Below are 9,847 nucleotides of genomic sequence, written 5' to 3'. Positions count from 1 at the left end.
CAGTCATTACAGATTGTTTACACTGTGGAACTCACAGTCCCATGGAAGGATTCAGTGGCTGAAGCATTGGAGCACAAGAGATTACACAATGCGGATCTAGCAGCTGAGGCAGCGGCGGTGCTGGAAGACCAAAGTTTGCCTGTGGAAGTGGGTTGTTGGTGACTTATAGCCACATACACCATTAAGTTGCTGAAGGAGCTGGGCATCCATGGTCAGATTCCACGGCAGATCATCAGAGCCACATCAGAAACAGCAAAGAGAAGCAGTCACTGGATTTGGATCAAGCGAAAGGACCTCTCCTGGGCTCCAGGGTAGCATCAAGAGGGTGGGAAGATGCAACGGGAGGTGTCCCTGGGACACCAGAGGTCTTCGCCGAGCCCTCTGGAGAAGTAGTGAGTTAATCGATGAAACATCAAGCAAGGAGGATACCCACTTGAAAGCTGCTGTGCGTCAGTACTGTGCCACTCCCAATATCAAGGCAGTCTTGACCAAGTTCTCATGACCCATTGGCACAAGTGATATAAAACATTGTATCCTGTGTTTTTTGATTTTGGAATCCCTTAGGATTCTCCTTCACCTCATCCACCAAAGCTATTTCTTGTCCTCATACAAGACACAAAATGTTGGAGGAACTCAGCAGGTCAGGCAGCATCTGTAGAAAAAAGTAAAGTCGATGTTTCGGGCCAAGACCCTTCATCAGGACTCATGTTTGTCATGCCGTCATTTTGCTTTTCTATTTCTTCTCAGTGTACACCTACATCTCCAATACTCCTCACAGGGATTTCCTTGATCCCATGACATAAGCCACCTTCTTCCTGACCAATGCCTCAATATTCTTTCTCATCCAGGGTTCTGTAACCTTGCCAGCCCTGTCCTTCGTTCTTGCAGGAACCTTTTTTTTCCCCTGAACTGCCCCCTCAAAGGGTCCCACTTGCTAGAAGCCCCTTTACCTGCAAATATCCTCTCCCAATCAACCTTTGCAAGCAGTAAGATGAAGCATCTGTCTAACCTTGTCTGACTATCGATTGACACATTGGTCTAAAACAGTGCTTTTCGGAATCACTCCATTACAAACCGATTGAGTACAATGTTTTTTTTCTGCATTGAAGATACATCCTACTTCGTGTAATGTAAAAATACTGTTCTGATAACTGGGGCAGATTACAAAAAGATTTTACTGTCCAGTCTACTAACCATCAGGAATGACAGCCATCCGTGTAATCCTGTAACACCAAAACCTGTTATCTTATTGTCCAACATAATCTCTTTTCACTGCCATACTTTAAAATGGAGCATATATAATGGCTGATTGAGAGCAGAATTATGTGTGTCTTAAAATGAAATGTTATAGATCAAATTCCATGTTTAACTGCAATGTGAGAGACAAGTAGTGTTTCAAATCCATAAATGAGAGACAAACAGTCTAGACATATTGAATTTCCTTTAGACTAATGATGGACAGCCAAGAACTTACTGGTAGAAGTTATGCTCAATTATCACAAAAGTCTGAATACCTTTGTTAGAGGTGATACCTATGCGTTTCTGGCCAATATAACTGAGTGTCAAGTTCTTCTCAGCTTCTTTCAAATTTTTTTCCATTGATGTTGGTACCCAGCAAGCTTATTTCACTCCATGTGTTTTAGGTTACAGAGTCACAGAGCAAAGCAGCAATGGAAGCAGGTCCTTCTGCTGACCAGCAGGCCCATCTGAGCATGTCCCATCTGCCTTTGCTTGGCCCTTATCTTTCTAAATCTTTCATAGCAATGAAGGGTTGAAACCCCTTCAGGCCACTTTGGAGTCTACGGTCTATTAGTAGCCCAGACTTTCTCATGGTGAAACTCTTGGGAATGAAGGGATAGCTCAGTCTATGTCTGGATTAGGTCACTTTGGGTAGAAGGGCACCAAGTTAGGGAGTTCCAGCAGAGAGCTGGATTGAGCACATCCAGCCAGAAATAAATACAGGAAGAAAAATGCAGATTTATTAATGCATTTCAGGGATAACTGCACAAGTAATTTGTATACTAAATTGTAACAACAATTGATCCAAGCATCAAATAAAACACTTAAACATTGTTGATTGATGATACTTCAAAGGTTCAAAGGCTCAAAGGTCCAATTTAATGTCGGAGAAATGTATACAATAAACAACCTGAAATGCTTTTTCTTTGCAAACATCCACGAAAATAGAAAAGTGCCTCAAAAGATGAACGACAGATAAACCTAAGAACCTCAAACTCCTCCCCAGCTCCCCTCCCTCTTGCATGTAAGCGGCAGTGAGCAACAATCTCCCCCTCCCCCCAGCAAAAAAAAAGCATCGGCACCACCACCAAGCACTCAGTGTGAGCAAAGACACAGACTTGCAGTTACCCCAAAGACTTAGTGTAACACTCGACATACCGCTTGTTCTCTCTCTCCCTATTAAGGGAGAAGAAGGTGTCTCCATTTTCCCAGTTAGTGGGGAGACATAACAAACAACTCGCTGGTTTACAATGTTAAAAGTCCGTTATGTTGGTTTTTACGAGCTCTGTGCCTGAAGATCACAAAGATCCTGGGTCTTCGGGCCCACAGCTGATATCCCGACTCCGCTGACGACACACAGGTCTCCCGCTGTGACACCGACCCTTGATTCATCCATCTCCAGAGCCCTGAGATCTTAGGCTTCTGAATTCGAGCCAGACTCTCAGGCCGAACCCTTGGCTTGCTGAACAACGGCCGGTCCTGAAACCCCGAGAGCGGGTCCCATTCCCGCAAAAAAACAAAGTCAGCATGTAACTCCAGGTCAGGATCTTCAAAAGAACCCTGAAAGGGAAAAATAAAGATATTAAAGATGGAAATAGAACTGTTTCCCAAGATGCAAGCAAAGGAGTCGCCATTTAGCGCCATCTTAACTTCACTCTGCCTCCCTTATGGGTTTCTTCCCAGAATTTCTACCATTGATGACAGTGCCCATCCAACTTCGTGGACTCTATGTAATTTAAGTTATGTACCCTGATAATATTGGAACAAAGAAGTGCATTCCAGAAGTGAAATGATTATGACTGTCTTCGGCATACAGGCAGCACACAGTAGATCTTGTAAAATTCCAGTCAGTGGGCTTCAAAAGGAAAAACATTCCAATGTCTGGAATCACAGCTTTCACATAGAAAAGTTGCTGTAGATATTGGAGGGCAACAATGCAAAAGCCCAAAGATCACAACAGGAGTTCCTCATGGCATTTCCAGAACCAACCAATCAACAGCTCTCCACCCCCAAACTCCCCATCCCATCCACCCAGATGCCTGATATTGTGCAAGCCCTTCTTGACCCACACATTTTATTTTCAACAGCATGGCTTCAAACCCGACGAAACTTGGAATAGGGCTTGGTTTTCACAAGATGCCCTCACAAATCTTGCGAAGTCCCCTTTCTTTTACCCTCTTGATGCTCATGGGCAGCTTCAAATTGCATCAACCACAAAGAGTGTGGAAAGATATACTGAGAGCATTAACTTGTATCCCTGAAAATGAGCCTCATCGTGCCAAAACTCTAACACGGGATTACATGTGTGAAAGGCAGAGAGAGCAACATGCAACAAAGTGCATGAATCAACAGAGTGACCAATGAATCAGAACAAAACTAAACTAGGGCAGCTTGGTGTTACAATGCCAGCAGCTTGAGTTATTTCCCACTGCTGTCTTTAAGGAGTTTGTACATTCTTCCTGAGTCCAAGTGGATTTCCTCTGGATGCTCTGGTTCCCTTCCATATTCCAAAGATGTACAACTATTGTAGTGAGCTGTGGGCATGCTATGTCGGTGCCAGAAGAGTTGCAACACTTGTGGGCTGCCCAGCATAATCCTCGTTGACTTGAGTTGACACAAATGATGCACTTCATTGTATGATTTTTGATGTTTCAATGTACATGTGATACATAAAGCTAAACAATTTGAATGGTTTGGCACGGTCTGGATGGTGTGAAGGGCCTGTTTCTGTGACTCAATGACTCTATCTCCAGTAGGTTAATTGTGCAGCATGGGCTCATTGGTCCAGAAGGCCTGTTAATGTGCTGTATCTCTAAAACAAACTCTGCAGTTGACATCCAGTCACAATGGCAGAGGATGTTTCAATAGGTCCCATGGGGAAGGGACTCCAAGAACGTTTCCGTACTCAATAATGGTCGAACTCAATATGTATGTGACAAAGTGAAAGCTGAAGCACTTGTACATCTTTCACTAGAGGTGCTGAGTCGATGTTCATTTTCACATTTTTCACCATCACCACAGTCTCCAACTGGTTCGGATCACTCCATGCAGTATCACTGAATGAAATGGGCAATAGAAGCAGACAACATTCTGTTTGTAGTTTTGCAGACATATTCTCCTTTGTTTTGGTAGGAGTCAGGAAAATCTGGAGGGAGTTGATGGCCATGTGAGGGAGAATAGATTACAGGGAGATAAAGCTGACAGTATTTCTCTACTAGGGGACTGCATATATTCTTTGTGTTACAGTGGTTAATATGGTAGGTGATAACACAAGAGATCCTGCAGATGTTGGAAATCCAAAACAACACCCACAAAATGCTGGAAGAACTCAGCAGGTCAGGCAGCATCTATGGAAATGTCGAAGTTTCAGGACGAGATCCTTCCTCAGGACTGGAAAGGAAGGGGGAAGATGCCAGAATAAAAAGGTGGGGCAAGGGGAAGGAGGATTAACTCGAAGGTGACAGGTGAAGCCAGGTGAGTGGGAAAGGTAAAGTGCTAGAGAAGATTTAATCTGATTAGAGAGAAGAGTGGACCTTGGGAGAAAGGGAAGAGGAGGGGCAACAGGGGGAGGTGATAGGCAGGCGGTGTGGAGGTAGGGGGACAGAATGGGGAATAGAGGAAGAGAGAAGGGGAAGAGGAAAAGAAAAAGAGAAAAAAAAACATACTGGAAGGAGAAATCAACGTTGGAGGCTAACCAGATGAAATATAAGGTGTGGCCTCATCATGGCAAAAGAGGAGGCCATGGCCTGACATGTCAGAACAGGAATGGGAATCAGAATTGAAATGGTCGGCCACTGAGAAATTATACTTCTGGCAGATAGAGCCAGGGTGCTTGACAATGCAGTCCCCCATTATACATCGGGTCTCACCAATGTGGTGGAGGCTGTATCGGGAGTACTGGATACAATAGACAACCCCAACAGATCTGCAGTTGTGGTGTTGCCTCACCTGGAAGGACTGTTTGGGGCCTTGAACAGAGGCCAAGGAGGAGGTGATTGTGCAGGTGTAGCATTTCTGTGGTTTGCAGGGATATGTGCCAAGTGGGAGATAAGTGGGGAGGGACAAATGGACAAGGGAGTCAGAGAAGGAGTGATCTCTACCAAGGTGGTAGGTGAGGACACGAGGAACTCTATCCCTGATAAGGCAGCAGGAAGATAGGGTGAGCGTAAATGTCCGGGAAATGGAGGAGATGCGGGTGAGGGCAGCAAGAAGGGAAACCCTGTTCTTTGAAGAAGGAAGTCCGATGTCCTGGAAAGCAAAGTCTCTTCCTGGGAACAGATATGGTGGAGATGAAGGAACTGAGAAAAAGGAAGAACATTTCTATATGAGGCAGGGTGGGAAGAGGTACAGTCAAGATAGCCATGGGAATCTGTCAGTTAACAAAAGAGATCCATAGACAGTTTGTTTCCAGAGATGGAGACAGAGAGATCAAGAAAGGGGGGGTGGGGGGAGAGATATCAGAAATGGACCAAGTGAATTTAAGGGCAGGGTGGAAGTTGGAAGCCAAGTTGATGAAATTGATGAGCCCAGCATGGGTCCATGAGGCAGTTCCAATGCAGTCATCAGTGTAGCATTGTAGAATTGGGCAGCATTACCAGGAAGGCTTGGAACATGGACTGTTTTACAAAGCCAATGAAAAGTCAGGCATAGCTGGGGCCCATATGGGTATCCACAGCGACCCCTTGAGTTTGGAGAAAGTGGGAGGAGCTGAAGGAGGAGGGTGGAGGTGGAAGGGAGCTGGTTGGATCTTCCATTGAGAAAGAAGTAGAGAACTTTAAGGCCTTCTTGATGGGGGATAGAAGTGTACAAGGACTGGACATCCATGGTGAAAATGAGGTGGTCGGGGCCAGGGGATTGGGAGTTGTTGAGATCGAGAGTTGTGAAGTGTCACAGATGTACATGGGAAGGAACTGAACCAAAGGGGAGAGATGGAGTCAAAGTGCGCAGATACGACTTCAGTGAGCAGGTGACAGGTGGTAATGTAGTTCCCTAGGTGTACTATATGTCCCATTTTAAATAAAGCAGCACATATCATCTGCTTAAGTATTGGCCAATCAATCTACCTTCAATGCATTGTCAAGGAAGATTTTGTCAACAGTGCTGAGAGATAGCACTTATTTGCCAATAAGCTGTTCACATATGCAACATGTATGTTTTTCTGCCCAAACACACTTATCTCAATCTTAATCCCAGATTAAGATATGGACATGAACTGAACCCCAGGATAGAGGTTAATGTCACTGTACTTGACAGCAAGATAACATTTAATTGAGTTTTCTTCATCAAAGATCCCCAGCAAACCTGAAAGGGATTGGAATCAACTGGAAAACTCTCCACTAATGATATGATTTAATGCAGAAAAATTGTCGTGTTTAACATGCAGTCAGGACACTATAGAGGGAGTGCAGAGGAGATTTACAGGAACATTGCCAGGATTGGAGGGTGCACCTTGTGAGAGTAGGTTGAGTGTACTTGGCCTTTTCTCCTTTGAGTGACGGAGGATGAGAGGTGGCCTGATAGAGGTGTATAAGATGATGAGGGGCACTGATTGTGTGAATAGTCAGAGGCTTTTTCCCAGGGCTGAAATGGCCAGCGTGAGAAGGCGAAGTTCTAAGGTGCTTGGAACTAGCTACCAAGGGGATGTCAGGGGTAAGTTTTTCACACAGAGAGTGGTGAATGCATGGAATGCACTGCCGCCACTGGTGGTGGAAGTGGATAGAATAGGGTCTTTTAAGAGCCTCTTAAATGGGTACATGGAGCTTAGAAAAATGGAGGGCTATGTGCTAGGGAAATTCTAGGCAGTTTCTAGAGAGGTTACATGGTCGGCACAACATTGTGGGCCGAAGGGCCTGTACTGTGCTGTAGATTTCCATGTTTTATGCTCCGGCAGCATTTATGGAGAAGAATAACTGGACTCTTCGTTCCTCTCCATAGATGTTGCCTGACCTGCTGAGCATCTTGAGTATGTTAGTCTGTATTTCTGGCATCCCAGAATCTCTGGTGGTTATAAATTGTACTTGTTGAAGGTCAATCAGCCCAGCCTGAAGCAATTCCTCAGGGCAGTTGCCTTGGTAATAATGTATCTACAAGTCTCACCACGTCCAAGCCCTCCAAGTTGCACCCACCATCTTGACATGAAAACAGAACGCAGTTTCTTCAACTTGGACCTCTTTCCCCGACCATGTAAAGAAAGGCCAATTTTCTCAGAACGTTTCGTGAAAGGCAGAAATTGCGGCTTCCACGTCCGGTGAAATGATCAGAAAATATATAGATACTTAATAAGTACACGCAAATTCTCCTGCTTGCTACTTATGATCGCAAAGAAGACCCCAAACAATTTATAGTTCAATGGCCAATCGATAAAAATGAAGGGGCATATAATATCACAACGATAATAAACCGCAGCTCCCGATGCATGTAGTGCTACCACCACGGCCACCACCCGTAAGACATTGTTTCGAAAATTGTAAGGGTCCAATCAGAGAAGCAGTTGATATGGGAGATTACTGGTCAGTTTGATTTAAGTCGGCTAGCAACGACAAACCCAAGTTCCCCTGCCGGCGGATACCGCTTTGAGCGTTGCTGCTCGGGGAGGTAGTAACTGAGCCAGACCACTAGATGGCTCCCTGCCCACACACTTCGGCAACAAGACCAATTTTGCGGTGTCTGAAGGTCCCAGGTGCAGGGCATAACAGGCTAACAGTGCAAAGCAGTGCACTGAAAAGCAACGATAGCCCATTTAAATCCCGGTGACTTTTAAAACCATTGTGTTTATGGTGTTCTAACCTGAAGGTCCGCATTCACGTGCTCAGGTCCAGGGCGCTGTCGAGAACGCGTGGCTGCATGATATACTTTTAAAAACAAACCTGTCTCCGGAATAAATTTCAAGTTTACAAACAGCTAAAGGGGGTTCTTTGTAAAATAAGGGGAATGCATTAATGGTTGCATTAATTGCAAATAAAGCATTTAGTTACTTCACGGATAGTCTGGTTGTATCAATAATCTGATCACTTGGAGAAATTGTGTTGGGTCCCTACTGCCGGACTTCGGAACTGAGAGTTTAGAAATGTTTTACGTTTAAAGGAATTGTATAACTTTATTCTAACTTTAACTCATCGCTGGTCTTTGGAGATAGTGTTTGCCCAGTGGACTTGGTGTGTAACGAAATCATTGCTTGCTGTTTTTCTCCGCCCAGAAAGTGAAGATTGTTGAAGACGGAGGGCTTCCCGCTTCTCGCAGAGCGACAGCAATCGCGTCCCTTCCTTACATTCGGAGAGCCCCTATCCTCCCGGTCACTGCCTTCGTTCGGAATTCCACATCAATAACAGGAGCTCCGTCATCGTTTCCGGCGCGTTTGCCATTCTTTCCCAAACGAACTTTGGAACAGAATCGGGACAGAGGGGCTGAGTACGCAGCTACTGTCAGAAAACTTACTTTTACAAGAATTGCAGGTTCTTTTTTGGTAAAATGCACGGTAAGGAGTAATTCATAAATTGTTATTTCTATTGAAATTTACCACGTGCGAGCTGTTGCTTTGTTAAAACTTTTAAATGGAATGTTTTTGATAAGAGTTTGCTTCTGAAATCGTTGGATATGTTGCAGTGAATGTAATATCAAACTACAGGTATCTCTCTACGTGTGCATGCTTTTCAATAACTATCCTATGAATTTTGGAAACAATATGGAAACCACTGTTTTCTTGTAAAATGTCTTTTGATTGCATTGTGCTTGCAAAGGGAAAGCAAATACGATGTATTCACAGAATTAAGTAACGCTGAAAGGAGTGAGCAATTGTGTCGGATTTTGTGTTTCTGGTGATGAGATGGTATGGGAGAGTGTATACTTTATGGTGGTCTGTTTTGAATGTTTGACTGTTCGCTCCAGGAGAGGCGTTCACCTTACTGTCAGTATCTGCACGACTGTATCGATTAGACGGTGGGCTGGCATAGGTGATCTCTCTGCTTCAGCTGGGCAATGACTCCGGTCTGCAGCGGGCGCTTTTCTGGCGGTGTGCAGAGGGGGTATTTTCTCCTGAGGATGAAATACTTGTCGAAATATGTCAGTATCAGACATTTCCACAAGTATATCACAAAACCTGTCCTGGCAAATCAAAGTTCAAAGTGCATTTATTATCGAAGTATGTATGTTATATACAGCCTTGGGATTGGTCGGCTTCTTGCAGGCAGAGGTCAAACACCCAATGTGCGATGAAAGAACAACAAAAAGTATGCAAATAACACACAGAAAATGGACTGCAGAGGACATTTGATTTTAACATTTCTTCAAATCTCTGCTCCCAGTTTTTGTCCTCTCTGCTGAGGAAATGGATCCTTCCTGTTTACTCTGCCTAAACTCCTCGTAAACTTGCACTTTGCATTTAAGTATCAGTTATAGTTATCACCGGAATGACGTTATTACAGTTTTTCATGAAGACGAATGGCATTACTTTCACCGTAATTGAATGGTACATGCTAGTCTTAACAGTTCCAGAAATAAAGCCCTCTTGCAATAGGACGGGGTAGGTCGTTGGGAGTAATTTCAGGTTCCAAGTGGCAACTGAACATCTTGATTACATCACTCATAACTTATTTCTTTCTCAATAAAGCGA

The 9,847-nt window shown here is 44.3% G+C and overlaps 1 protein-coding gene across 1 annotated transcript in view; it reads left to right on the top strand.

The window, feature by feature from the left end:
- The first annotated feature begins 8,611 nt into the window (after nucleotides 1-8,611).
- dennd2b (DENN domain containing 2B) overlaps nucleotides 8,612-9,847 on the top strand; it is a 439,983-nt gene continuing 438,747 nt past the window's right edge. Inside the window, exon 1 of the mRNA XM_059975845.1 lies at nucleotides 8,612-8,713. The gene's annotated coding sequence lies outside the window, so the exon portion shown is untranslated. The remainder of the gene's footprint in view (nucleotides 8,714-9,847) is intronic.

Source organism: Hypanus sabinus, chromosome 7 (assembly GCF_030144855.1).
Source record: "Hypanus sabinus isolate sHypSab1 chromosome 7, sHypSab1.hap1, whole genome shotgun sequence".
In the NCBI taxonomy this organism is placed as follows: Eukaryota; Metazoa; Chordata; class Chondrichthyes; order Myliobatiformes; family Dasyatidae; genus Hypanus; species Hypanus sabinus.
The sequence above is the reverse complement of the archived record's forward strand: the minus strand, read 5'-3'. Positions and strand labels throughout refer to the sequence as shown.